Source organism: Pelodiscus sinensis, chromosome 31 (assembly GCF_049634645.1).
Source record: "Pelodiscus sinensis isolate JC-2024 chromosome 31, ASM4963464v1, whole genome shotgun sequence".
Taxonomy (NCBI): domain Eukaryota; kingdom Metazoa; phylum Chordata; order Testudines; family Trionychidae; genus Pelodiscus; species Pelodiscus sinensis.
Genome location: NC_134741.1, coordinates 4,467,812 through 4,493,958, shown reverse-complemented (window position 1 = coordinate 4,493,958; position 26,147 = coordinate 4,467,812). Strand labels below are relative to the sequence as shown.

General features: G+C 51.6%; 1 protein-coding gene and 6 non-coding genes across 8 annotated transcripts in view; 2 read left to right on the top strand and 5 right to left on the bottom strand.

The window, feature by feature from the left end:
• LOC142821594 (uncharacterized) overlaps positions 1-26,147 on the top strand; it is a 184,784-nt gene that overhangs the window by 85,565 nt on the left and 73,072 nt on the right. The window lies entirely within an intron of this gene.
• On the bottom strand, positions 1,645-1,719 carry TRNAM-CAU (transfer RNA methionine (anticodon CAU)). Its single transcript has one exon. It is a non-coding gene; the product is annotated as a tRNA-Met (tRNA).
• Positions 6,947-7,055, bottom strand: TRNAL-CAA (transfer RNA leucine (anticodon CAA)). The gene is made up of 2 exons: positions 7,018-7,055; positions 6,947-6,992 (listed from the first exon to the last, which is right to left on the bottom strand). It is a non-coding gene; the product is annotated as a tRNA-Leu (tRNA).
• TRNAT-UGU (transfer RNA threonine (anticodon UGU)) lies at positions 16,097-16,170 on the top strand. Its single transcript has one exon. It is a non-coding gene; the product is annotated as a tRNA-Thr (tRNA).
• On the bottom strand, positions 16,857-16,938 carry TRNAS-AGA (transfer RNA serine (anticodon AGA)). The gene has a single exon. It is a non-coding gene; the product is annotated as a tRNA-Ser (tRNA).
• Positions 19,570-19,641, bottom strand: TRNAE-CUC (transfer RNA glutamic acid (anticodon CUC)). Its single transcript has one exon. It is a non-coding gene; the product is annotated as a tRNA-Glu (tRNA).
• Positions 22,939-23,028, bottom strand: TRNAY-GUA (transfer RNA tyrosine (anticodon GUA)). The gene is given in 2 exon segments: positions 22,939-22,974; positions 22,992-23,028. It is a non-coding gene; the product is annotated as a tRNA-Tyr (tRNA).

The following is a 26,147-nucleotide window of genomic DNA, read 5'->3' as shown; positions in this document are numbered from 1 at the left end:
AGAGCCTGAGGGTGCAACCTCTACAGCTCCTGCAGCCATGGAGAGTGAGGGTACGTGGGCATCAGGTGCTTCTCACTTGTGGTTTCCTTCTTCCCAACACTTCTGCCCAATCAGCCTTTTCCTGAACCAGCAGTTCCATGGGTGGCCAGGGGAGGCCTCTTCTGTGTCCCAGAAACACATAGGAAAATGTGAGCAAAGGCTGTAATAAGGCACCACTAGGAGTTGAACCCAGGTTTTTCTGTTTACTAGGGAATTGCTTTAGCCAGCTAATCCATGGTGTCCTCCTTGGCCAGGTAGGTGAAATTGCTCTACTCTATGGTCCCAGACAACACCTTTGACTCCCAAAGTGCAGCAATTTCCTTCCAGCCCTGGCAGTGTCTGCAGCTGAGCAGCACAAAGGAAGATACAAGATCCCTGGGGGGGTCTTTGCCAGATGAACGTGCCTGAGGAAAGAAGCTGGAAGCGCAACAGACACACAAAAGGGGACGAGGGACAGTTTGAGTCACACACACGGCAGGGGGCGCAGCACAGCCAGGGACCTTATCCACTCACAGAGCTTCACAGCTTCTCCACCCCCCAAATCCCACCAGGCAAACTGCCCCATGGGCCTCGCCCGCACCATGCTCAGGGCCTGGGGATTTTCTGTCAGTTTGTGAGGTTTCTCCTTGAGGGCAGAAGGGATTGAGGGTCCCATCTGGGAGTGTCTCTGTGGAGATTTCCCCTTTCCCCGGGCTGCAGTGGGAGGGGCTGGGGCAGGCAGGGTTACAGGAGGGGCTGGCACTGAACCTCTGGGAGAGGCTAGAGAGAGGGCTGCAACCACATTGTGAGAATGGGATTTGAACAGTCCATCGCCTTAACCACCTCTCAGGTGCGGGGGTTTGTTTCAAATCAGCTGAAGTCAGTGCTTCAGGGAACCTTTGTGCCATTCGCTGGCTGGCCAGGGACACCCAGGGCGGGAAGGTTTTGCCTTTTCACAATGTTCCCTGGATTGTTGTACAAAGCTCAGTGCTGGTAACAGACCCAAACACCCCCTGGCTACATCTACCCTGCAGGCTTCTTGCTCAAGAACTGTTTTCTGCAAGAATTCTTGTGCAAAAGGTCTTGTGTAACAGTGCGTCCACACTGCCATGTGCTTTTGCACAAGAGAAGTACTTTTATGCTAGAGAGCCCATGGCAGTGTGGACGCTCTCCTACCAAGAAAGCTCTGATGGCCATTTTAGCCATAGGACTTTCTTGAGCAAGAGACCCCTGTTGCCTGTTCACACTGCCTCCTTGTGGATGAGTGATTGCGCAAGAGGGCTTATTCCGCGTGGGGAGAGGAATAACTTCTGTGCAAGAAGCCCTGTTGTCTGATGCTGAACTATAAATTTACTTGAGCAAAAACGTGCCTGCAGTGTAGACGCTCTGCAAGATTTTGGGCAAGAACAGTTGCTCTTGTGCAAAAAGCCTGCAGTGTAGACGTAGCCTTGCAGTGTAGACACAGCCTGAGAGAGACAAGGAAAGGAAGTGGCCAGAGCCTCCCCACAGCAGGCTGGCCCTCAACAGGACGGGCACATCTACACAGCACCCTCACCTCGAAGTAAGCTGTGCAGTGTCTTCTGTGTCCCAGAAGGGCATGAGTAAATGTGCACAAAGGTTACAATAAGGCACCACTGGGATTCGAACCCAGGATCTCCTGTTTATGAGGCAGGTGCTTTAAGCCAACTGAGCCATGGTGCCCACCTCCAAAGTCTCTTTAAAATGTCTCTTTATGTTTCCAGACAACACTTTTGTTTCCCAAAGAGCAGCCATTCCCCACTTCCCTCCAGCCATCGAGCCCAGGCAGTGTCTGGCCCACTGGGCAAAGAAAGCTACAGCTCAGTGGGCAGGGGGCTTTGGCTTCCTTGCCCATGGGATGCTGTTGCAGGAAGGGCTGCTCAGCAGGGACGGGGTTCACCTGTCGAGGAAGGGAAGAGTATTTGGGTGCTGACTGGCTAACCTAGTGAGGAGGCTTTAAACTAGGTTTGATGGGGGCAGGTGCCCAAAGCCCACAGGTAAGTGAATCACATGGACACCTGGGAGATGGGCCAGAAATGGGAGAGAACAGGGGCTGTAACCGCAGAGATAAAGGAGGGACAAGGGACCACTAGGAAGCAAAATTTAATCTGTGCCTTAGATGCTGGTACAAACACACAGGACTATGGGTAATAAGCAGGAAGAAGTTGGTATCACAGGGACTTGGTGGGATAATAAACTTTATTGGTATATTGACACAGAAGGGTAAAGCTTGCTCAGGAAGGATTGGCAGGAAAAAGGGAGGAGGAGTTTCCTCAGATATGAAATGTGAACACTTGGCCTGAGGCGGAGATGGACACAGGAGTGGACTTGTCAGGAGTCTCTGGGTGAGGTTAAAGGGGTAAAACCCCAGGGTGAAGTCACACTAGGGCTACGTCTACACTGGCCCCTTTTCTGGAAGGGGCATGTAAATTTCACCAGTCGTCGTAGGGAAATCCGCGGGGGATTTAAATATCCCCCGCAGCATTTAAATAAAAATGTCCGCCGCTTTTTTCCGGCTTTTAAAAAAGCCGGAAAAGAGCATCTACACTGGCCCCGATCCTCCAGAAAAAGTGCCCTTTTCCGGAGGGTCTTATTCCTACTTCAAAGTAGGAATAAGACCCTCCGGAAAAGGGCACTTTTTCCGGAGGATCGGGGCCAGTGTAGACGCTCTTTTTTAAAAGCCAGAAAAAAGCGGCGGACATTTTTATTTAAATGCCGCGGGGGATATTTAAATCCCCCGCGGATTTCCCTACGACGACTGGTGAAATTTACATGCCCCTTCCGGAAAAGGGGCCAGTGTAGACGTAGCCTGGGTGTCTATTCCAGACACCTCCCCAGGCAGAAGAGGTGCACGAGGCTTTTTAAAAAATTAACAAAATCATCCAAAGCGCAGCTGGTTTCACACACACTCAGCCTCACCCACAGCTGGGAAGCAGTTTGCAGGGAGCTGAAAAGAAACAGAAGAGGGGAAACTGGAGCCTGGCAGAACCAAGTCTTGGGATTCTTCTGTGTCCAGATGTGCTAAGCAGCTGGCAGCCAAGCTCCCAAGTGCTGGTCTGTTCCCACCCTCCCCAGGCAGGAGAATTCAGCGTCACCTATAGCTGGGACGCAGTTTGCAGTGAATTGAAAAGAAACTGGCTGGTAGAACCAAGGCTCAGGATACTTCTGTGTCCAGATGTGCAAAGAGCTGGCAGCCAAGTGCTGGTTTGTTCCTGCCCTCCCCAGGCAAGTGAATCCCCTCCTCTGGGTGTTACAGGCAGGACTTTGCCTGTCTGGCTTTTAGCCAGGGAACTTTTCTATGCCCGGCAAACGTGACACCCACTGCACTGCAGAAACCAGTCCCCTGCCTTTTGCAAAGAGGCCCCTAGAAGCACTTAGCCCCCTTGTTGTCTCTGCCTGTAAAACAAGGAAAAAGCAAATATCTATCACTGGAGAATGTGGGTGTTGATTCCATTGCCTCTTACATGCAAAGCAAGCGCTCTACCACTTGAGCTAATTCCCCCACCTTTTATGGAAAAGGGATGCAATCTAGACACAGCCATTGTGTAGACACGGCCTTAGGGTGTCACTAAACTAGCCCCAAGACACATTCCTTGCTTGGATCAGTCACAGTCCTACCTGAATAGTGATAGAAATGTAGCCGTGTTAGTCTGGGGTAGCTGAAGCAAAATGCAGGACAATGTAGCACTTTAAAGACTAACAAGATGGTTTATTAGATGATGAGCTTTCGTGGGCTAGACCCATTTCCTCAGATCAAATAGTGGAAGAAAATAGTCACAACCATATATACCAAAGGATACAATTAAAAAAAATGAACAATTATGAAAAGGACAAATCACATTGCAGAACAGGAGGGGGATGCGGGCGGGGGGAAGGAAGGTAAGTGTCTGTGAATTGATGATATTAGAGGTAGGGAGAGTGGGATGTTTGTGAGTTAATGGTATTAGAGGTGATAATTGGGGAAACTATCTTGGTAATGGGTGAGATAGTTCAAATGTTTGTTGAGTCCTTTTTGGAAACCTTGCAAGACTTTTGTTCCACCAGACAAGAAATCTACTATACACACTTCTATTCCCTACAACAAAGAAAAGACAATAAATTTTCTAACCTGCTCCATACCACTGGCTACAACAGCAACTGCCTCAACCCACCGGATAATATTGTTAATCTCTCCAGCTACAAACTCAATCCAGCAGAAGAGTCTGTCTTGTCCCGGGGTCTCTCTTTCTGCCCCACGTCCCCCACAAACTGGATACAATTTTGTGGTGACCTTGAGGCTTTTTTTCGCCGCCTCCCTCTCCGAGAATATTTCCAAACCACCACTGAACATCAATCTGACCTACCAGATCCCCCCTATCAACACCAAAGGAAAAATAATTCTATATGGACTCCCCCTGACGGTCGGAATTACAATCTGGATTTCTATATACACAGGTTCCGCAACAACGCACAGACTGACATTATTCGCAAACGACAACAAGTGACACACAATCTTAGCCGCGCTGAACACCATGCCATCCAGAGTCTCAAAAACAACCTGGACATTGTAATCAAACCAGCTGACAAAGGGGGTGCTGTGGTCATTATGAATAAGGCCGACTATAACCAGGAGGCAACCAGACAACTCTCGAACACCACATTTTACAAACCTCTCCCCTCTGATCCCACCTTGGAATACCAAAAGAAACTACACTGTCTCCTTAAAAGCCTCCCCACAGCTACTCGGGAACAAATCCTCACAGAATCACCTTCTGACCCCCGACCAGGATTGTTCTACCTACTTCCCAAGATCCATAAACCTGGGCACCCCTGACGTCCCATCATCTCTGGTATTGGCACGCTCACTACTGGTCTATCCAGCTATGTAGACACTCTTCTCAAACCCTTCGTAACCAATACCCCCAGCTATCTCCGAGACACTACTGACTTCCTAAGGAAACTACAAAACATCGATAACCTCCCCAATAATACCATCCTAGCCACCATGGATGTAGAAGCTCTATATACCAACATCCCACATGAAGACGGATTACAAGCAATTAGAAACACTATCCCAGAGGACACTACTGCCAACCTGATCGCAGACCTATGTAACTTTGTTCTCACCCACAATTATTTCCAGTTTGAGAACAACTTATACCTCCAGATCAGCGGCACAGCCATGGGTACACGCATGGCCCCACAGTATGCTAACATCTTTATGGCTGACCTAGAACGTTTCCTCAACTCCCGTCCCCTTTCACTCCTCCTCTACCTACGGTACATCGATGACATCTTTATGATCTGGACGCATGGCCAAGAAACACTGGAGATATTCCACAGAGATTTCAACAACCTACACCCCACCATCAACCTCAGCCTGGACCATTCTACACGAGAGATCCACTTCCTGGACACCACCGTACAAATCAACAATGGAAAATTAGACACCACTCTCTACAGAAAACCCACCAACTCATACAGTTACCTACATGCTTCCAGCTCCCATCCAGAACACAGCACATGATCCATCGTCTATAGCCAAGCCCTTCGATACAACCGCATCTGCTCTAATCCCACTGACAGAGACCAGAAGCTTCAGGATCTCTACCAAGCATTTATAAATCTCAACTACCCACCCAGAGAAATAAAAAATCAAATTGAAAGAGCCAGACAAATACCTAGAAACCATCTACTTCAAGACAGACCCAAGAAAACGAACAATAGAACACCACTTGTCATCACCTACACCCCCCAACTTAAACCTGTCCAACACATTATCAATAAACTACAGCCTATATTGGAACAGGATACCATACTCAAAGAGGCTCTGGGAGACAGACCCATAGTCTCCTATAGACAACCACCTAACCTCAAGATGATTCTTACCAACCTCCACAGGACATACCACACTAATACCAACCCTGGTACCTTCCCTTGCAACAAACCCCGTTGCCAGCTTTGTCCACATATTCATTCTGCTGATACTATTATTGGACCTAACCAAGTGAGTTATAAGATCAAGAACACATATTCCTGCGCATCCAGAAATATAATCTATGCTATCATGTGCCGAAAGTGTCCGTCTGCTATGTACATTGGACAAACATCTCAGACACTTCGCCAAAGGATTAATGCCCACAAAACAGATATCAGACAAGATCACAAAGAGAAAACAGTTTCTTGCCATTTTAACCAGAAAGGACACTCTCTCAATGACTTAACCACCTGCATTCTGCTACAAAGACCTTTTACATCTGCACTTGAAAGGGAATCCTCTGAAGTGTCATTCATGTTAACATTCGACACTTTCCAACAAGGACTTAACAAACATTTGAACTATCTCACCCATTACCAAGATAGTTTCCCCAATTATCACCTCTAATACCATTAACTCACAAACATCCCACTCTCCCTACCTCTAATATCATCAATTCACAGACACTTACCTTCCTTCCTTCCCCCCCCCCCCTTGCATCTCCCTCCTGTTCTGCAATGTGATTTGTCCTTTTCATATTTGTTCATTTTTTTTAATTGTATCCTTTGGTATATATGGTTGTGACTACTTTCTTCCACTATTTGATCTGAGGAAGTGGGTCTGGCCCACGAAAGCTCATCATCTAATAAACCATCTTGTTAGTCTTTAAAGTGCTACATTGTCCTGCATTTTGGATACCTCCTGGCTCCTCAGACCACTGGTCTGGATGGTGCGTTACAGACGTCGGAATAATGGAATTGCTGTGTAGATGCTCTCATTGTTATTGCAGTATAATGGCCATTATGACCAAGGAACGCTGCTGTGTAGATGCAGCCTAGAAGAAATGCTTTCATGAGCATGTGGGAGGAGCAAGGGCTCCTAAAATGTCAGGAGAAATGGGGAAATGAGGTCACCTCTCTAGACATAAAAGAGATGATTTAAGAAAAGAGGATGTGTCAGGAGTGGGATTTGAACCCACGTCTCTATTTGGAGACCAGAACACCCAACTAAGGGAAAAACAGATCCTTGAGTCCGGTGCCTTAGACCACTCGGCCATCCTGACATCTATGCAGCCCCCTCCAATGGCAGTTTTCTTACATGTGAGAGTTGCTCGGGGAGGCAGCAGGAGCACCTCTCTTTCCCCATCTAACAGCCGCTCTACAGCCCAGCTGGGTTTATCCCCACTCGCCCTCATCTACCGTTGTGAGGTGTTTTGCAGGGAGCTGACAAGAAAGAGAAGAAGAGAAAACTCTGGCCGGCAGGACTGAGGTTTGGGATTCTCCTGTGCCAGGGAGTCTGTGTCAGTGCGCCTGGGGATCCTGAGCTGGGTGTCTCCTGGGTTTGTTGGCTCCAGACCAGGGGTGTCTCTTCTGCAGGGCGATGCTTGTTCCCGGGGCTAACGCTTATCTCTGGGACATACTTTGTGCAGGGACCATTGGTCTTTGTGCCACATTACTTTCTGGGACGTGGGAGTGTGGAACCTGCCTCAAATAGACACGTATCTGCCCCCTGCAGTGTTCTGCTTGAGACCCCGGAGCCCTGGCTTTGACTGGTGCCTGGCACGTGGGGAATTAGATCTAGGGGGAGATTTCTAGAGCCCCACAACAGCTGCTGCTCACATGCAGATGTGCACATCTGTCTGGGGTTACTGGGCACCCAGCCTGCTTCCTGTCCCTGCCAACCTGGGCAAAGCGGCATTACTGGCTCAGGGGTTCCTCTCCTCAGCGCACTGCAGAGAAAACCCTTGTGGGTTAAAGGGCCTCAGGGAGCCCAGAGCAGAGGGAGCTGGGAATCTAGTCCCATTGATCCCCTCAACACACACACACAGTCCCAGCCCCAAACCCCCCCACATCCCTAATCCTGTGCCCTGATTCCCACATCCTCACCCCTGCCCTGAGCCCCACCCCCCACTGACACGCTCCCCAAGTACCTACCTTGAGCCTCCCACACTCCACTCCACACTTTAATTTCTTACAGGTACTGTCCTATCACAACCCCTCCCCCAACTTCCTGCCTTGAGCCTTCCCCTGCCCAAGGGGTGGTGCCCAATAGAACAGGCCCTGTAAGAAATGTGTCACTTTCACCCCTGGGAGCAGCTCAGCCATGCAAAGGGGCTGCCTGGGGTAGGACATTAGCCCTGGAGGGCAGGGGTGGGTGTGGCAGTGACATCACAAGGGCCTTTTGCAGCCCCTCAGCTTATTGGCTAAAGGAGGTTGAGAGCCTGTGTGGGGGCAGGGAAGTAGCTGCCTGAGAAATGTGCTGGGCTGCTGGCCGGGAGTGAGCCAGGTAAGTCTCCCAGCCAGAGCCTGCCTCTGGCACCCCAGCCCCTCCCTTCCCTCAACCCACTGGTACCCCATGTAAACCAAACCCTCTGCCCCCATCCTGAACCCTCACCCCACCCAGATCCTGCACCCCAATCCTCTGCCCCAGGTCACAACCCAGCCTCCTGCAACTGTTCCTGCACCCCAATCCTCTGCCCCAAGCTCCTGTCTGCACCAGCCTGCATCCCAGACCCCCTCCTCCTCCATTAATAGCATGGAAAAGTGCAGCCCTGGGAGTGGTTCCCCATCAAAAGTCATTGCCCAGGCCAGCCCTAACCTGTGCAGCAACCCAGCCCCCCCCCCCCCAACTGCTTAATGATCCCTGCCCTGCCAGGGGCTCAGGACTCTGCCCATGGAGCTGCCATGTCTTCTCCAGAGCCCTTAGGCTGGCACCGGGGAGGACTGAGTCCAGACAGTGCCCAGCAGAGTGCGGCAAGGGCAGAGGGAAGAGCTGGGATGTGCTGGTGGGGCCGGGGGTTGTTCTGAAAGGCTGCAGGCGCCATTAGACCCTTTTTTTCCTTCCCTGTCTCACCCCAGCGCTGAGCAACACTCAGTGTCAGTCTGAGCACCCGTCCTGCTCTGGGACGTGTCTCTGTGGCAGGAACCTGCCCAGGCGGCTCTCGCAGTGAGGCCCCTCCCTGGCAGCACCGAGCAGTGAGAGCTGAGTGAAGGGGGGGCAGGCCCAGGGGGAGAAGGCTCCATGACTGTTTCAGAGGGAGGCTCTGCCCTGGCCAGTGGGGAATCGTTGCCTCTCCGAGGGGCCCAGACCTGGTGGGTCATTTCCCCAGGTTACTGAGTGGGGGCTGGAGCCAGTTCTGTGTTGTCCCCTTCAACAACCAAACTGAACCAATGGATCTTGTGCCCACCTGACACTGCGCTGGGCTAGTGCTGTGTGTGCCACAGAGCTTCCTGCAGGGCTGCCCACATGGGAGAGGGAAGGGGCAGTTTGAGTCACCCAGCTCTGCCCCTTCTGAAGGGCTTGTGAAAATGGCAGGTGCTGCCTTGGCAGTGAGGGAGAGGTGGGAAAGGGGCCCTGAGAGAACCTCTTGGGTCACAGCTGCTGTAACAATGAGGTAAGATGAATGACTTGGCAGATGTCAAGTGAAAAGTGAGGCTGGTTTCTCTGACTCTGAATTGGACCCAGGCCTCAGCAGTGAAAGTGCTGAATCCTAACCACTAGACCATCAGGGACACGTGAACAAGGCTCTTTCCTTACCTGCACTAGCCTTTCACAGGCCACTTTCTGTCCCCTTCAGGACACGGGTCCATTTTCCATTGGCCAGAGGGGACAAGAACAGAAACCAAACAGAACATCAGAACAGCCAGACGGGGCCATGCCAGTTGTCCAACTAGCCCAGGATCCTGTCTCACAACAGCAGCCAATTCCATTGCCCAGTGGGAATCCTCAGGACAGACAATTAAGTGATGCCTCCTGTCGCCCATTCCTAGCTTCTAGAATATACCAGCTAGGGACACCTGCCCTGTCCATCCGGGTTAAATGCCATTGATTGACCTTTCCTGCATTAATTTATCCAGTTCTGTTTTGGACCTTCTTGTAGATTTCACCTTCACAACATCTTCTGGCAAGGAGTTCCACTGGGCACAAAAATGCTCCCTTTTGATTCACTTTTAATTTGGTTACTTACTAGTTTCATTCTGTCACCCAGGATCTTGAGTAGGAGAATAAACATTCTTATTTGCTTTCTGCACCCCTGTCATCATTACATAAACCTCTGTCCCATCGCCCCTTGCTTGTCCCTTTCCCAAGCTGAGAAGAAGAAATTCCATGAACTCGTGTGAGCTGCTGTTCCAAAGAAGAGGCATTTCCCATGGAAAAGATGGCCAAGCCCAATGCCCTACACAGAGCCCCAGAAAATACCAATGGACACTGGGCACTTGTAAAGCTCCCTCTCGGGTAGCGCTACGGAATGGATCTGGCTGGCCATCGGGCTGACTAACGCCGTCAACAGACGAGTCCCAGTGAGACTTCTCAGCCCAAGTGCAGAGACTGTGGAGTCTCCCACTCCCAGCCTAGTGGCAGAGGGGCAGCACCCTGAGGAGGTGGGTCCCGGGGCAGCAGAGACCTTTGAAGGGAACGGAGATGTAAGCTAAGAAGGAAGGAGAACAAGTCACCTCTTCCCAGGTGAGATGTGGTGGGAAACTACCAGATCCGGTGCAAGCTGAGCTCCAAGGGCGGGTTCCTCTTTGCAGGTCCCGGATTGAGAAGCACCAAGGAGTGCTGTGCATGTGCATGTCCAGAAGGAAAATGGATGAAGGAGCAAGAACATGGGAGGGTGTCAAAGCAAGACCCGGAGAGAGGGGGGGAGCAGGACAGGGGCTGGGTGGGAAGAAAGGTCATATGACCTTACCTGGGGCCAGGCACCTAAACAGGAGGGAACCCAGCAGCCGGGGTCAGGGGGGACAGAGGCACTTACTTGTGCCGGGTAAATCGTCTGCTCTGGTGGGAGCAGCAGCAGGGTAGGTGGGTGGTTTCGGTAACCGGGTTTGGTTCTTTAAAGGATTTGAAACCACAGAGAGAGGAATACTTCTTTTTAGGGTCAAACAAAGATTATTTATTTTTTCTATTTACTTTATAATCAATTTTCCATTTAAATCAATTCATTATTTTTGATTCTTTTAAGACAGTATAATATACAAAGAAAAAGTAGAAAAACAGTACAGTTAAAAATAACAAGAAATAATAACTTCTCCTACTGATATACCCTCCTGAGTTACCTTTAAAAAATTTATGGAGTTAACAGTTATATAATACTCACGTTAAGAAAGATAAAAGCATTGCTTAGATTCAGGAGATAATCTTTTCTTTATGTTTTTCCTTTCTTTGGATTTTTCGTTGCAACTTACAACCAGTATTCGTTCCCCTTTCGGAGCTTATTTGTTCCCCTTTCGGAGCTTATGTGCGGCAGTGAGATTCAGCGCCGGGGAGGGAGCCCTGGTTGATCAGACCTGGCTTTTCGGATTCGCAACCCGTCCGCTCGTGGTCTGTTTCAGCCCACCTTATATACCCTGTTTCGGTATTTTGGTACTCCTCCACTCGCCTGACAATTGCTGACGTTAGATTTTTGTTGTCTCATTCTGCCCCTACAAAAAAACTTTCGTCTGCTCCATTTGGGGTAATCAGCACTTTGTTGCATACTGCTGTCTGAGTTACTTACTTCCCTAAAAGCGGGGTTATTGTTGGTCAAATTTTGTTTTTATTTTTATCTCCTGTATCTGAGAGTGCTGCCTTTCCTTTCCACTTACAATTAAACTGGTGCTCATTTGACATATTCTGGGTAGGCCTCAATACCTTCCTTTCACAGGTGGGTGCCGGGGGCAGGGGCTCCCCATTCCCCCTGGGACAGAGGCCCCTGTAGAAGCCCTGTGGGGAGGGGGTGGGGCAGGCTGTGCTGGAAAAGGCTGGGGGTGGGTGACTGAGTGGGGTGGGGATTGAAGAACAGGACCCAGAAGCCCTGATGCTGAAGCTCACCCTCAGATCAGACCCTTACGGATCAGAGTAAAGTGCCTCAAAGGAGCTACAGCCCCACAGTCCGGCCTAGGGATGGCTCAGCCAGTGGGTTAGAAGCACCGGGACACAGAGAGACTCAGGAGCTGCTCAGAGACAAGCACTGGTGAGAAGCAGAACAATTCCTAGAGCAGTCGATTGGTTCTGGCTCGTTTGCTGGGACTTGTCTCATTTGCATCCCTTGTCTGGAAAAGGATGCCAGTGTAGACACAGCCAAGGAGAACAGCAAAGTCCTGAGTCTCCTCCCTGTGACTGGCCCCTGCTCAGCCAATCAGAACTGGGACTAGAACTGGAAGACTGTGTCCACACTGGCATGTTATTGTGCAAGAAGGGCCACACTGCCCACTTGCTCTTGTGAAAGAAGTTTTACTGTAAAAGTGTGGTAAGAGAGGGCTTCTTGTGCAAGAGCTACTCTCTTTTCTAACAGGTGTAAGTCCTCTTGCACAAGAGCTCTTGCACAAGAGGGCAGTGTGGACACGGGACAGGTGTTTCTTGTGCAAGAAAGCCCAATGGCTAAAATGGCCAACAGAGCTTTCTTGCATAAGGGAGTGTCCACACTGCCATGGATGCTCTTGAGCAAAAGCACATCTCGCACATGGCAGGGTGGATGTGTTAATGCGCAACATGCCGCCACAGCCAAAGGGACTTTCAGAGATGAAGTCTAGTTCCCTGCCTCACAGCAGAACAAAGCACCATCCAGATGGATGTCTCTCCAAAACAGGAAGCTACCAGGAGTGGGGTTCAAACCCACGCAGATAAACATCTATTGGATCTTAAGGCCAATGCCTTAACCACTCCGTCATCCTAGGGATGGAGAAAAGGCAGACGTGCAAGTTCTCTCCCCAAATACCCCAGGGGCTCACTCTCAGAGTATCTGCCCGTCCCATCTCTGTGCCAGGGCTTCCCACCGAAAGGGTGAAAGAGCCGTCCCCTCCCCCACGGTGAGGAGGGAAGCAGGGAAAAGGGAAACTAAACAAGATAGAACCCAACGTCCCCAGGGATTCCGAGGGACAAAGGTCTGGTGGGGAAAATGCCCCCCCCCCCCACCTTCACCTAGGCTATGTCTACACTCCCAGCTTCTTGCACAAGAAATATGCAAATGAGGCTAAGCGTGGAATATCATGGAGCCTCATTTGCATACCTAATAAGCTGCCATTTTTGCAGAAGACGCTCTTGCTCCAGAAGGAGCTGTCTACACTGCCCCTTCTTGTGCAAGAAAAACCCTCTCGTGCAATGCCGCTATTCCTGAAAATTATCGTCGTAGAGGAATTGCACAAGAGAGTTTTTGTTGTGCAAGAAGGGGCAGTGTAGACGCTCCTTCTGGCTCAAGAGTCTCTTCTGCAAAAATGGTGGCTCATTAGGTACGGAAATGAGGCTCGGCGATATTTGACGCTTAGCCTCATTTGCATATTTCTCATGCAAGAATCCGTGAGTGTAGACACAGCCCTAGTGTTTTCCCTGCCTTGCATTTGGCCACCCCCCATGGATCAGGCCAGTGATTGCTAACCTTTTTTTAATACCATGGACAGCCAAACCCATTCACAAACTTTTGCCAGACTGGTAACATATTTACATAGCTGCATATACATTATGCAAATAACAAATATGCAAATATGGAACTAAACCATTACCAGTCCCTAACAGATCAGTGTTTGCAGGTATCTACACTTAAAAATTCACAGAAGAAATTCCCCTCAGTCTCCTGGGGGGGGGCAGCTGTTCCCCCGGGGGGCTGGAGCCTGCAGAGGGAGGGGCGCAGGGAGAGGCATCCACAGAGGCAGGGGGCATTTGCGACACCCTGGTTATAAACTTCAGAAATGTTGTGGGGGCAGAGAAGTTGGTGCCCCCAAGTGCCACCACCAGTCACCTCTGCCCTCCCCCTGCCCCATGGGGATGGGGGAGCTGCCATTGTATCTTTCCCCATCTACTTCTGTACAAGCCCTGCCCTGTGTCTCCCCTTCCCCAGCCAGGCTGCTCTTGCTCCCCCAGTCTCCTCCCAACCTCCCCTGCCCCCTTTCCCTTCCTGTGACCCCCTCAAGTTTCCCTCCATTGCACCCTTGCTCCCAGCCACCCACTGACTGGCATGATCCCCCCAACCTCCCTTCAGCACCTCCTGCCTCCCCTTCCTGCCCCCACCTCACACATCTCTGTTCCCCTTCAACCATCTTATCTGCCCCCACCCCACTTGATCCCCCTCCCCACCCTCTCTGGGGTGGCTCTCCCCGCCCCGCACGAGCTGGTAGCAGCTTCCCTGGCCCCAGGCTGGGACCACAGCCCCCTCTGCTGAGGGCAGCCTGGGGCCAGATACCCCCACTGCAGCCCTGGGGGGTCTGCTCTTCTGGGAAGGGGAGGCGGACCTCTCCTACCTGCCCCCACAAATGCTGCCCACCCTGGGGTGGGGGCCGGGCTGGGGGCCGGGCCGGGCAGGGGCTGTCCAGGCTGGGGGCGCTGCCGTGGGAAAGGTTCCCAGGGAGCAGCTTTCTACATCCCACCGGCCCTGCGGGAGATTCCCCCTCCTGGCTGCAGCCCAGGCTCCAGGGGCCCAGCAGTGCTGCACCTAATGCTGGGTCTCAGGGATCCACCCAGAGCCATTTCCAGGGGCCCTGCAAGCAGAGGGCAGGAAAGGAGCCCGGCTGAGGCTTTGCAGAGAGCTGGCTGGGGACCTGGCAGGAGGAGGCTCCAGCGAGCACAGAGCCTGCGCAGGGCCAGCCTGCTGGGAGGGGAGCAGGAGCATCCAGCACCATTCAGGCCAGCGGCAGCCGACACTGGGGGAGTTCTGAGACTCCAGGGCAAAGGCCTCCAGCCCCCCAGGCCCTGGGATTAGGTGGCCCCCAGCTCCTGGGATTAGGTGGCCCTGGAACCAGGCCCCCTGGAGTAGCATTGTGGCCGGGGGGCTCTGACTACAGGGGGACTAGCCCCAGAGCCCAGGACCTGGGAGTCTGGTCAGCAAGTGAGATTCGCCCGTCAGTCCAAGCTGCTTTCTCCCCGGCTGCCGTTCCTGCCTGTCCCGTGCCAGCGCCGCACGCAGGCCAGTGGGGCAGGACGGGGGGTGTCAGTGGGGCCCTGCTCTCAGTCTGTTCCTCACAGGCCCTGTGGGCTGCTGGAGGGCTGAGCCCGTCGCCCAGGCCTGGCGCGGGGATGGAACATGGGGCACGTTTCCCCCTGTGAGCGTGTGCGGGGGCAGGAGGGAGACACACAGGCCCGGCTGAAGGTTTTGTGCTTGGGCTGGAGGCTTGAGCCCGAGCTGTCGGCTTGTGCTGGACTTGCTCCTCCCCTCTCTCCTGCCTTGCTGCCTCCTGTGGCCAGCAGCGCTCTTGGGGCAGCCAGGAGAGCCAGGACCAAGGGCAGAGGAGGCCGAGGCACAAGCTCACAAGCTCCTCAGAGGGGACAGGCCTGAGGCCTCTGGCTTCTGCCAAGGGGCTTTCTGTGGTGCCCAGCAGGGGAGGGAGGCCAGGCCCAGGCAGGAGAAGGGGCAGCAAGACACTGTGTTTCTGCCTGGTTTCACTCAAGGGTCCTTCTGCAGGTGAAGCACCCATTAGAGCCGCCTGTGTTGCTGGGTTCGCCTGCCCCAACACTCACCCAAGGGCTACCTGGGCAAAGCAGCCTGCCCGAGGCCCCCTTCCAAAGCTGAGCTGGCAGAGCAGAGGCCTGTGGCTGGGGATCAGCGAAGGCCCTTAGGTTGCTTTTTAAAAAAAAAAAAATAATGGAGATTGCCTATCTCCTAGAACTGGAAAGGACCTTGAAAGGTCATCAAGTCCAGCCCCCTGACTTCTCAGTAGCACCAAGCACCTTCTCTGATGAATTTTTGCCCCAAATGGCCTCTGCAAGGATTGGACTCACAACCCTGGGTTTAGCAGGCCAATGCTCAAACCACTGAGCTATCCCTCCCCAAACATCTCTGTAGTCAGCATGGGGCTTGAACCCATGACCTTGGCATTATTAGCAGCAGGCTCCAACCAACTGAGCTAGCTGGGCTGCTGATTTGACTTTGGCTGAAAGGAGAGATTCTTCTTCCTCCCTCTGACTGCAGGCCCGGCCTTAGGACCAGGCGGCTGCCTTGGGTCTGTCCCTTTGGGGTCTGGGGCTACAATTGCCAAAAAGGTTTTGGGTTCCAGCTGCCAATCTAACGTCTTAGGCCGCGCAGACCTCAAGACATGGCAGGAGCTAGAGGGGAACGGTGAATGGCTGCACTTTGGAATGGGAACATGTTCTCTGGAACCATAAAGTAGAAACAGTTTGAGGGTTGCTTTGAAGGAGGGCACCATGGCTTAGTTGGCTAAAGCAGCTGCCTTGTAAGCAGAAAATCCTGGGTTTAACTCCCAGTGGTGCCTTGTGGTGAGGCCAATATGTCTCTTCTTTCCATCATATCCCAACACATATATGGAGTTGGTTTTACTGTTTGCTGGTGTCCTAACAGTGGAAGTAGGATGGCAGCAAAGAGCTGGTGCAGGTGTCCTCTGGGTTTGATTTAGACAGTCTTATCTAGACTTGCTAAATCAAACTCTGGGAGATGGATTGCAGCAGAAATCTCCACCTGAGTGAAGACATGGCCTAATGGTGCAATTAGTTAGATGCTGACCACAGCCAGCCTGAGCCATTCTAGTGCTCCGGGCATGTGGCTCTGCCCCCTGGCTCATGGTGCATGTGCGGCTCCACCCTGGGTGCACAGTGCATATACAGACCCTCCCCTTCCATGCATGGAGCTTGTGGTGGCAGGATGCTCTTGTGCTGCACAGCCTGGCCCTGCCACCACCACTGGCGTACAAACCAGGGTCCCCTGGGGCAGGCCATGCAGAGCCCCACAGCTGCATGGGGAAGGGCACTGCTGACAGGTGCTGTGGAGGTTAATGCAGCCCCAGGGAACTGCTGCAGTCTGCCAGGAGCCAGGGCCTGATGGCAGCTGCCCCATTAGTTCAACCCTAAATGCAGTCCTGATGCCAACAGTAACAGCCCCACTGTTGGTAACTCACAGAGGCCCTTGCTACCCGAGGAAGAGGTGTGGGCAAAACACAGACCTCGCTGTGAGCAGGATTTGAACCTGCGCAGGGAAACCCCATTGGATTTCTAATCCAACGCCTTAACCACTCGGCCATCACAGCTCTGGGTAAAGGGGATCCAGGGGAACTGGTAAATAATCCCAGTGCACAGCCCTAATGTCACCTGCCACAGAGTTCACACAGCAAACCATTGCAACAGCTGTGTAGAGGAGTCCCGGCTGTTCTGCTCTTAGGCTGCCTTGGAGGTGAGGTCTGCTTCAAGGTCTTCCCTCCTCCTTCTTGGTCTTCCTTTCCCTTTTCCTTCCTCTTCTCTTCTCCCCTTTTCCTTCTTCTTGCTGGTGTCCTTGGATCCCAGTTTATAAAGAGAAATTCAAGTACCGCTTAGTTCTACCTTAACCAATTATTTTAGTATAATTTCACTATCCAGTCGGCTAAGATCGAGCGCTTCCAGCCTCTTGGAGAGCCATGTCACAGGCACAAGCCCCCAGAGACCCTTCTGGCCCTTCCAGGGATACATCGCAGGAGCTAGCAAGTGGCAGCATGTGCCAGGCACTCTCATGGTAGGGGCCAGAGATAAAGCTGTGGTCCAAGGAGGAGTCTCTGCAGTCCAGGTGGAGGAATGCAGATATTTATGGCTGAATGGTTGACGGCCTTGCAAAGAAAGGCCACCTCCCCCCACCCCAGACCAAGTCAGAGCCAAGGTCAAGAAATTGCGGCAGGGGTATGTGAGGACCTGTGAGCGCAGTTCCCGCACTGGGGAAGCATCGCAGCACTGTGCATACTATGAAGAGCTGGACCAAGTCCTGGGGGTTGGGGAACCCTGTCTCCAGGTACAGTTGTGGAGTCTGGGATGGAGACACCTGGGCAGCAGCGGCCGCAGCTTCAGGATGACAACTAAGATGACCAGCAGCTCCAGGATGAGGAGAAGGAGGATTCCAGGAACGTCATGACCCTCACCCTGGAACCGGTCCCCCAGATACAGGAGGCTTCCCAAATGTCTTCGGGCACCCGGGAGGGAACATCAGGTGAGTGTTGTGAGGTTGCAACACACACACAGGGCAGGCGGGAGCACAGGAGGTGATGCGCTATTGTGACGTGTCATGCTGATTGTAGGTTGGGGGACACCACACATGTGTGACCCCATAGAGGGACATCCTCCCCCCACCATGTGTGCAAGGCACCACCTGCTCCTGCAGAATGTGCTGCCAACGGCTAATTTCCTAACACTGGATGCAAACAAGCAAGTGTAATGGGGATGTAGCTCAGTGGTAGAGTGTTTAACTGTAGGCAAAGTGGTTCCTCGTTCAACTCCAAGTGCCTGCTGAAAGGTTGGTCAACTTCATTGAAACCTTTGCATCTCCAATTGCATCACATTCTGAATTTCTGCTGTGCAGAGATTCCTAAATTACTGCAAACCCCTAGGCTGTGTCTACACTGGGCCATTTATTCCAGAAAAGGAGCTACTTTTCTGGAATAACTTGCCAGCTGTCTACACTGGCCCCTTGAATTTCTGGAAAAGCACTGACGATCTACTGTAAAATTGTCAGTGTTTTTCCAGAAAAACTATGCTGCTCCCATTCAGGCAAAAGGCCTTTTCCGGAAAAACTGTTCCGGAAAAGGGCCAGTGTAGACAGCACAGTAGTCTTTTCCGCAAAAAAGCCCCAATCGCGAAAATGACGATCGGGGCTTTTTTCCGGAAAAGCGCGTCTACATTGGCCACGGATGCTGTTCCGGAAAAAGTGCTTTTCTGGAAACGCATCCTGCCAATGTAGACGTGCTTTTTCCGGAAATACTTATAACGAAAAACTGTTCCATTTTAAGCATTTCTGGAAAAGGGTTCCAGTGTAGACGTAGCCCTAATGTGTTTCTGTGTCAATGCGCATAAACCAGGCAAACCCATCTCAACTGAAACAAGTTAAAATCTGCTGTGTCTGGGTTCTATTTCCATCAATTCCGCAAGGGTGTGATCTGAAAGTCCTTGGTCTACCTGGGCTATGCTGTGCAGAAGAACAAGAATCACACCCACTGGGGGAGGAATGGCCACTATCTTTCAATTTTCTGGAGTTTGATTTAGCAAGTCCAACTAAGACTCACTAAATCAAATTCAGAGGGTACCCCACCAGCTTCCAGTACTTCTGCTCTTTGCTCCCTTTGGGTTCCTGAAGTAGGGACATAGCCAGGCTCAACTGACGGAGGCCAACTCTCGCTATGTAGGGTATGTTTACACTTGCACCCTCTTTTCCAAAAAGGGATGCAAATGTAAAGACTGAAAACTATAAATGAAGCCACCAGGGACACATACAATGGGCCTCCCCAGTTCTACATTCCCCACATAAAAACCAGAGAGTTTGTTCTTTCAACAGTGAAAAGTCCTGTTTGTGTTACCAGCAAGGGGAGGGGGAGAGGGAGAGGGAAGGGGATGTGTTGGGGTATGTTGAGGTTGGGAGGTAGGCACAGAGGGCAAAAAATGAGGAGTAATATTAGTTAGTTGAAACCAAGGGGCTGGGTTTGAACTACTGCAGAAAAAAGGACTCTGCCCCTGGAGCTGCCTTGTCCTCTCCAGAGCCAGAGCCTCCTCTCCAGAGCCCTTAGGCTGGCACTGGGGAGGCCTGAGTTCAGGCAGTGCCCAGCCAAGGGGGAGGGGTTAGGGTTAGCCCCATGCTAGGTCTCAGCTGCTGTAGCATGTGGCAAGAAGATTGACAAGGGACATGTTTTGGGAAAGTCACAGCTGGTTTCCCTGACTGGGAATTGAACACAGGCCACAGCAGTGAGAGTGCTGGATCCTAACCACTAGACCATCAGGGACACATAAAACAAGTCTCTTTGCTCATCTACACTAGCCTTTCGCAGGCCATTTTCTGTCCACTTCACGATGAGGGGGGGTCCATTCTCCCTTGCCCAGAGGGGACAAGAACAGCCAAATAGAACATCAAAGCAGCCAAACTGGGCCATGCCAGTTGTCCAACTAGCCCAGGATCCTGTCTCACAACAGTAGCCAATTTCATTGTCCGGAGGGAATGACAGTTATTAAGTAATCCCTCCATTCCCAGCTTCAGGTATACATCAGCTAGGGACACTTGCCCTGTCCATCCTGGTTAAATGCCATTGATTGACCTTTCCTGCATTAAATTATCCAGTTCTTTTTTGGACCTTCTTGTAGATTTCACCTTCACAACATCCTCTGGCAAGGAGTTCCACTGGGTGCAAAAATGCTTCTTTTTTTAACTTGGTTACTTACCAGTTTCATTCTGTCACCCTGGTTCTTAAGTAGGTGAAAAAATAATTTCTTATTTGCTTTCTTCACCCCTGTCATCATTACATAAACCCCTGTCCTGTCACCCCTTGCTTGTCCTTGTCCCAAGCTGAGAAGAAGAAGTTGCATGAACTCCTGGGAGCTGCTTTCCAAAGAAGAGGCATTTCCAGCAGAGAAGATGGCCAAGCCCAATCCCCCAACACAAAGCCCCAGGAAATACCAGTGGAGATTGGGAAAGCTCCCTCTTGGGCAGTGCTACGGAATGGATCCGGCTGGCCATCGGGCTGACTAACCCATCAACAGACGAGTCCCAGTGAGACTTCTCAGCCCAAGTGCAGAGACTATGGGGTCTCCCACTCCCAGCCCAGTGGCAGAGGGGCAGCGCCCTGAGGAGGCAGGTCCTGAGGTGGAGGAGACCTTTGAAGGGAACAGAGACAAGGGAGACGTGAGGTGAGAGGAAGAGGAACAAGTCGCCTCTTCTCAAGCGAGACGTGGTGGGAAACTGCCGGTTCCGGTGCAAGCCGAGCTCCAAGGGCTGGTTCCTGCCCCAGTGGCTCCTTGCAGGGCCTGGCTTGACACGCACCAAGAAGTGCCATGTGTGGCCAGAAGAGAGGGTGTTTACAATCCAGACAATCAATGTTTGCTGCACTTCTCCCTCCCCTCAGTGATGCTAAAGCTCAAAGCCAACTCCCCAGGCCAAGCAGCTGGTGGAGATGTGCATGTCAGAGCCTCTGCCCACTGAGCTGTAGCTTTCTGTGCCCAGGGAGCCAGACACTGCCAGGGCTGGAGGGAAATGGGGAATGGCTGCACTTTGGGAGGCAAAGGTGTTATCTGGGATCATAGAGTAGAACAGTTTCACCAGGCTCCCTGAGGAAGGCACCATGGCTTGGTTGGCTAAAGCACCTGCCTTGTAAACAGGAGATCCTGGAATCAAGTCCCACTGGTGCCTTGTGGTGGACTTTGTTTACTTTTTCCTATGTCTTTCTGGCCTCTGACACTCCAGCACTGGGGCACTTGAGCCCTTCAGCCAGATTCAGACCAGACCGGTTGGAGTCTCTCGTGCTCATTGAGGGGGATTCTGGACTTGCTGCTTTGGGAGCCAGGGTCACATTGCAGAGCTCCCCCGGGGCCGTCCCACGGTGCCACCAGCCCAGCACCAGCTGCTTTCTCTGCCCTCAGCAATGTGGCTGCATTTTATCCTTCCCCTTCAGTGACAACCAGCCATTCCCTGCCAGCCCCAGCCCCTGTAGCACCCATTCCTTTCCCCAGGAGCAGCGTGAGCACCAGTGCAGTGCCCTGCTGAGGCTGCAGCTGTGGGAGGCCAGCCCCTGGCTTTGGAAGGGAGACATGATGTCAAGGTGTTAAGTTTCGCCCATGTCTAGTGTGGGGTGACCCACACTTGGGGGGCAGCTGGAGGTCCCTCCTGAGAGCTGATTTTCAGCCCTTCCTGTGTTTCTGGTTCCTTCCAACAGCTGGACTCTATCTAAAAGTTGAGGAATGTGTATTGGGAAGAGGGAATTTTGGCCTTTTCGGTGTTACTAGTGTGGCCTAGTGGACAAAGCATTGGTTGCCTAATTCTGGAATTGTGGGTTCAAGTCCCATCTGAGGTGGTAGTTATGACATTTCCTAGTAAGTGCAATTCTCTTTGGCTTCCATTTTGCCATATTATCTGTTAGATGTTTGAACACTGGAGAAGTGTCCCCTGGAACTGCCATTCCAGGGTTATGAGTTTAATTCTTGAAGGAGCCATTTGGAGACGTCTGAGGCAAATCTGTCAGGAATGGCTCTTGGCCCTGCCATGAGCATGGGGAGTGGACTAGATGACCTCTCAAAGTTCTCTCCAGCTCTATGAAATGGTTTATCTCCTAATAAAGAGCATCTGTGGAGACTCTCTTGTGCAAGAAAGTTCTAATGGCTGTTTTAGGTACAAGAAATCCCTCTTGCCTGTGCAAACTGCCTTCTTGTGCAAGAAGCCCTCTTTTCCAATGGTTTACTGTACATTTTCTTGCGCAAGAATGCACATGCAGGGTAAACACTCCGCTAGTTTTTGCACAAGAATGGCCATTCTTGCGCAAAAGGCCTGCAGCACAGACATAGCTGTGCAGTGTGAGAAAACCCCACAATAACAAGCTCAAACCAGCAGGTCCCACTGAGACTTGAACTCAGACTACAGGATTCAAAGTCCTGAGTGCTGCCCCTTACACCATGGGCCCTACACGCTGACCTCTTCATCGGCATTGGGGACACTCAGTTTTCTGGCTGGCCTCTGCAGTCCTGGCTTTCCTCCTGCTGCTTCATCCCTCTGGCTATGACTACACGGCACATTTATTTTGGAATAAGCTGTCCTTGAATAGTGATTCCAAAATAGTTTATTTCGAACTAGCACATCTACACTGCTGGGAAACCTCAGAATAGTCTGAGGCAGGCTCCCCAGTGTAGACGACCTGTCTCAGAAGAATAAGTTAGTATGTCCACAAGAAGGGGCTAGTTCAAACTAGCAGCAGTGGCGCAGGTACACAGGCCTAATTTTGAAATAGCTAATTTGGAATAGGCGTTAGTCTTTGTAAAATGAGGTTTGCAGAAGTCGGAAAAAGCCGTCTGATACTTCAGAATTATTTCAAAATGACAGAATTGCTGTGTAGACTCTTGCATTGTTGTTGTGGAATAACGGCCATTGTTCCAAAACAACTTTTGTGTGTGGACAGAACCTGCACAGCCCAAGAAATGTGATTGGCAGCTCATCCCCACCATTGTTTTGTCAATTGCAGTGCAGGGCTCTGAAGACATGGACCCAAGGTAACCACCTTCGTTGTCTTCTGCTAAGGCCAGGCTGGAGGGAAAAGAATGGCTCCTTTGAGCCGGAGTTGAACCGGCGACCTAAGGATCACTTGCCAAACACACGCTACAATCCTCCGCTCTACCAGCTGAGCTATCAAAGGGTGCCTGAGTATGTATTCTTTGTCCAGGTTGTCCTTTCTGCAAGTCTCAGGGCAATCGCTCCCCCCAAGTATATGGCATTGCTGATGAGGGGCAGAGGTGCACAGAGGCTGTCACAGGTACTTCACATGCAGACAGACCCCGTCAGTGAAATCTGATCTAGATCCATCCATGTCACAGCAAAAGGAAGAAAGTTGGGTTCTTCTCATGTGTCTTCTTTGTTCCAGAGTCTCTAGGGGTGTGGAAGGGTCAGGTCTACAAAAAAACAAACCAATTGAATGAACCTTAGTCTAGAAGCACCCCTGAGGGTTTACTTCTATCTTTGGCCTGGAAAGGTCTTCTGTAACAATATGGTTTCTCTGTAACCCTATTGGAAGGCCTGTAGCTATTCAGTAGGTCTAAGCTAAAGCTTTCTTTTGCAGCCAGACTGAAGAGCAGCAGCAATTAGTTGTAAAGCTGGAGTCACATACTCATATTCCAGCTAAATGACACTGAAATAGTGTCACACTAGGCTGTGAGAAGGGGATCCTGTCCTAATGGCACCCACTGGTACTAGGTAAGAAACAGACCTCAAGATGGGTAGAGAAAACTTAGTTAAACACCGTTTTGTCTGGCAAGAAACTGCTTATCAATAGTTGTGTTTGTGCAATGGGCATTCTATGATTCTTGTCCTCCCTTTCCTATTGTTTGTCTGTGTGGTCGCTGTCTGGCTTGGATCTGTTTCTGTCTGCTGTAAAATTAATTTTGCTAGATGTAAATCAACTAAGGTGGTGGAGTATGATTGGTTAGGTAAATCACAATAGTATCTTATGACTGGTTAGCAAAATTATACTAAAGTAATTGGTTAAGATATTGCTAAGCAGGACTCAATTTTCACTATATAAACTGGGGTCCAAGAAGGAGACCAGCAAGAAGAACTTGCCTGTGAAAGAGCCTTCAACCAGAGCTTCCAGGACACCTCTGCACAACCCTGAGTAGGGCAACAAGGGACCCAAGCCCTGAGACCCCCAGCTCAGAGTAGAACATGCCTGGCCCCTCAGAGAGGACATCTTAAGAACCCGTGTTTCTATAGGGCTTTGAACTAAGGAGCTGCTGTATGTTAAACAAACACAGTGATCGCTACACCACAGAGGCTTTTCTTTCCTCAACTTAAACTTGGGAAAATATTCTGTTACCAACTCTTTAGCCAGCTCAGATTGCTGCGGGGGAAGGAATTCTCTCTTGTTAATTCTGTGCCCTCAGGAAGGGACCAAACCCCCCTTCCCCGTCCCAGGGACTCCAACCCAAACCCTGAGACCCAAACCCTGCCCTGGGGGAGCTCTGCAATGTGACCCTGGCTCCCAAGGCAGCAAGTGCAGAATCCCCCTCGGCAAGCGCAAGAGGCTCCAACCAGCCTGGTCTGAATCCAGCTGAAAGGCTGGACGGCCCCGCTGCTGGAGTGTCAGAGCCCCTGTCAACCAGCCCTGTGTTTGTCCCGTCTCTTTAAAGGAAGGGCACGGCAGGGCCCACACACCCACCAAGAGTCTCAGGCACGTCTCTCGCACCCAGCTGACCATGGAGCAGGTCTCCGTGGCCCGTGTGTGGTACCCAGGGGCTCTCTCCTGTGAGCCCCCCCAGGGGAGTCTCACACAGAGGTCTTGGGATCACAAGCTTCCTGACACTCTCATCATGCAACAGGGGCAGGTCCAGCCTGGTCTGTAAAAGCTGCTCTGGAAATCAGAGAGCACCTAACGTGACTCCAGTGGGATTTGAACCCACAACTTTGGAACAACTAGTCTAGCTCACACTAATGGCTACAGCTTAGAAGTCCAAGACCCTGATTATTGCACCGTAGCTCACAGCAACCCTCATTTCTTCACTCTGCTTTGCAGCAGGGTAATTGCTGGGCTAGAATAAAGGGAAAAGCTGAGCCAGAGGAACACATGCTCCCCCTCCCACTCTCAGACCCCCCATAACCAGCCCCCTGCCCAGAGCCTCAGCTGTGGCTTAAACCTGGTTCCAGAGAGAAGAGGCCAATGCAAACAGCCCCATGGCAGCGAGGGAGTCAGCACATCAGTGGGTGGGGCAGGGAGCTGGGGGCAGATCTTGGCTCTAACTCGCTAGGCAACCTTGGCCTGTTCAGTGAATCTCTCCCTGTCTCCATGGCCCTGTCGGTACAGCAGGGAGAGCAACACTCACAGCCCCACAGGAGGGGGCTGGTTTAATGCTTCACCCCACAGCCCAGCAATGAGCCCCCAACTCCCCCTGTGCTCTGGGAGCCAGGTTTGTTGTGTGAATTCTGTGGGGCAGGTGCTATCAGGCCTGGGCACTGGGATTAGTTACCAGTTTCCCCTGCCCTCTGGCACTGCTCAGATCAGAGCTGAGGCGGCCGAGTGGTTCAGGTTTTTGATTAGAAACCAATAGACTAAGCAGGTCCACAAAATCCACTAGTTCTGCTGCCCCAGAAAAGTAAATGTGAACCTCAGTCCTGCCTGTCCCTTCCCCTCACGCCATGGGGGCTGGAACGCCAGAGGCGTGAGGTGTCTTAGTTGGGGGCCACATCAGAGAGGGCTGGGGGCCTTTGGAAGAGGTTTTTTGTTTCTCACTTTTGTGGCCCCCAATTTTCTGCGGGTCAGTGGCCCCCCGACCCAGAAAAGGTTCCCCACCCCTGCCATAAATAAAGCGACACTGAAACCTTGTGTGCTGGCCGTAATGTTTTCCTTTATTTAAAATTAAGGTTGATCAACTAACATGAGACAGTTCAAATGCTTAATTGTTTAATGTTTTACATTAAACTTTTCTCCCCAACTGCAGCCCTAGCGCAATGGCTGGGGTGTGATTATGTCATTAGTGGCGAGTGTCCATTAGTAACCAAGAGTCCATGGAAAGGTTTGGGGAGGGCAGGGCCTCAGCAAAGAGGTGGGGTTTTGGGGAAGTGATGGGATAGATTCTGGCTTGCCCTGACATTTCAAAGGTGACCTTGGGGGCATGTGGCACCTTGAGCAGCCTCTGATGTTCCCTGTGTGAGCCCCAGAACCAGCCCTGAGTGACGGGGGAAGAAGGGGAGCAGCTGACACATGCCAAGGGGGTGGGCAGGGGAGGACATGAGCCTGCAAGGCAGCAGTGACATCACAAGGAACTT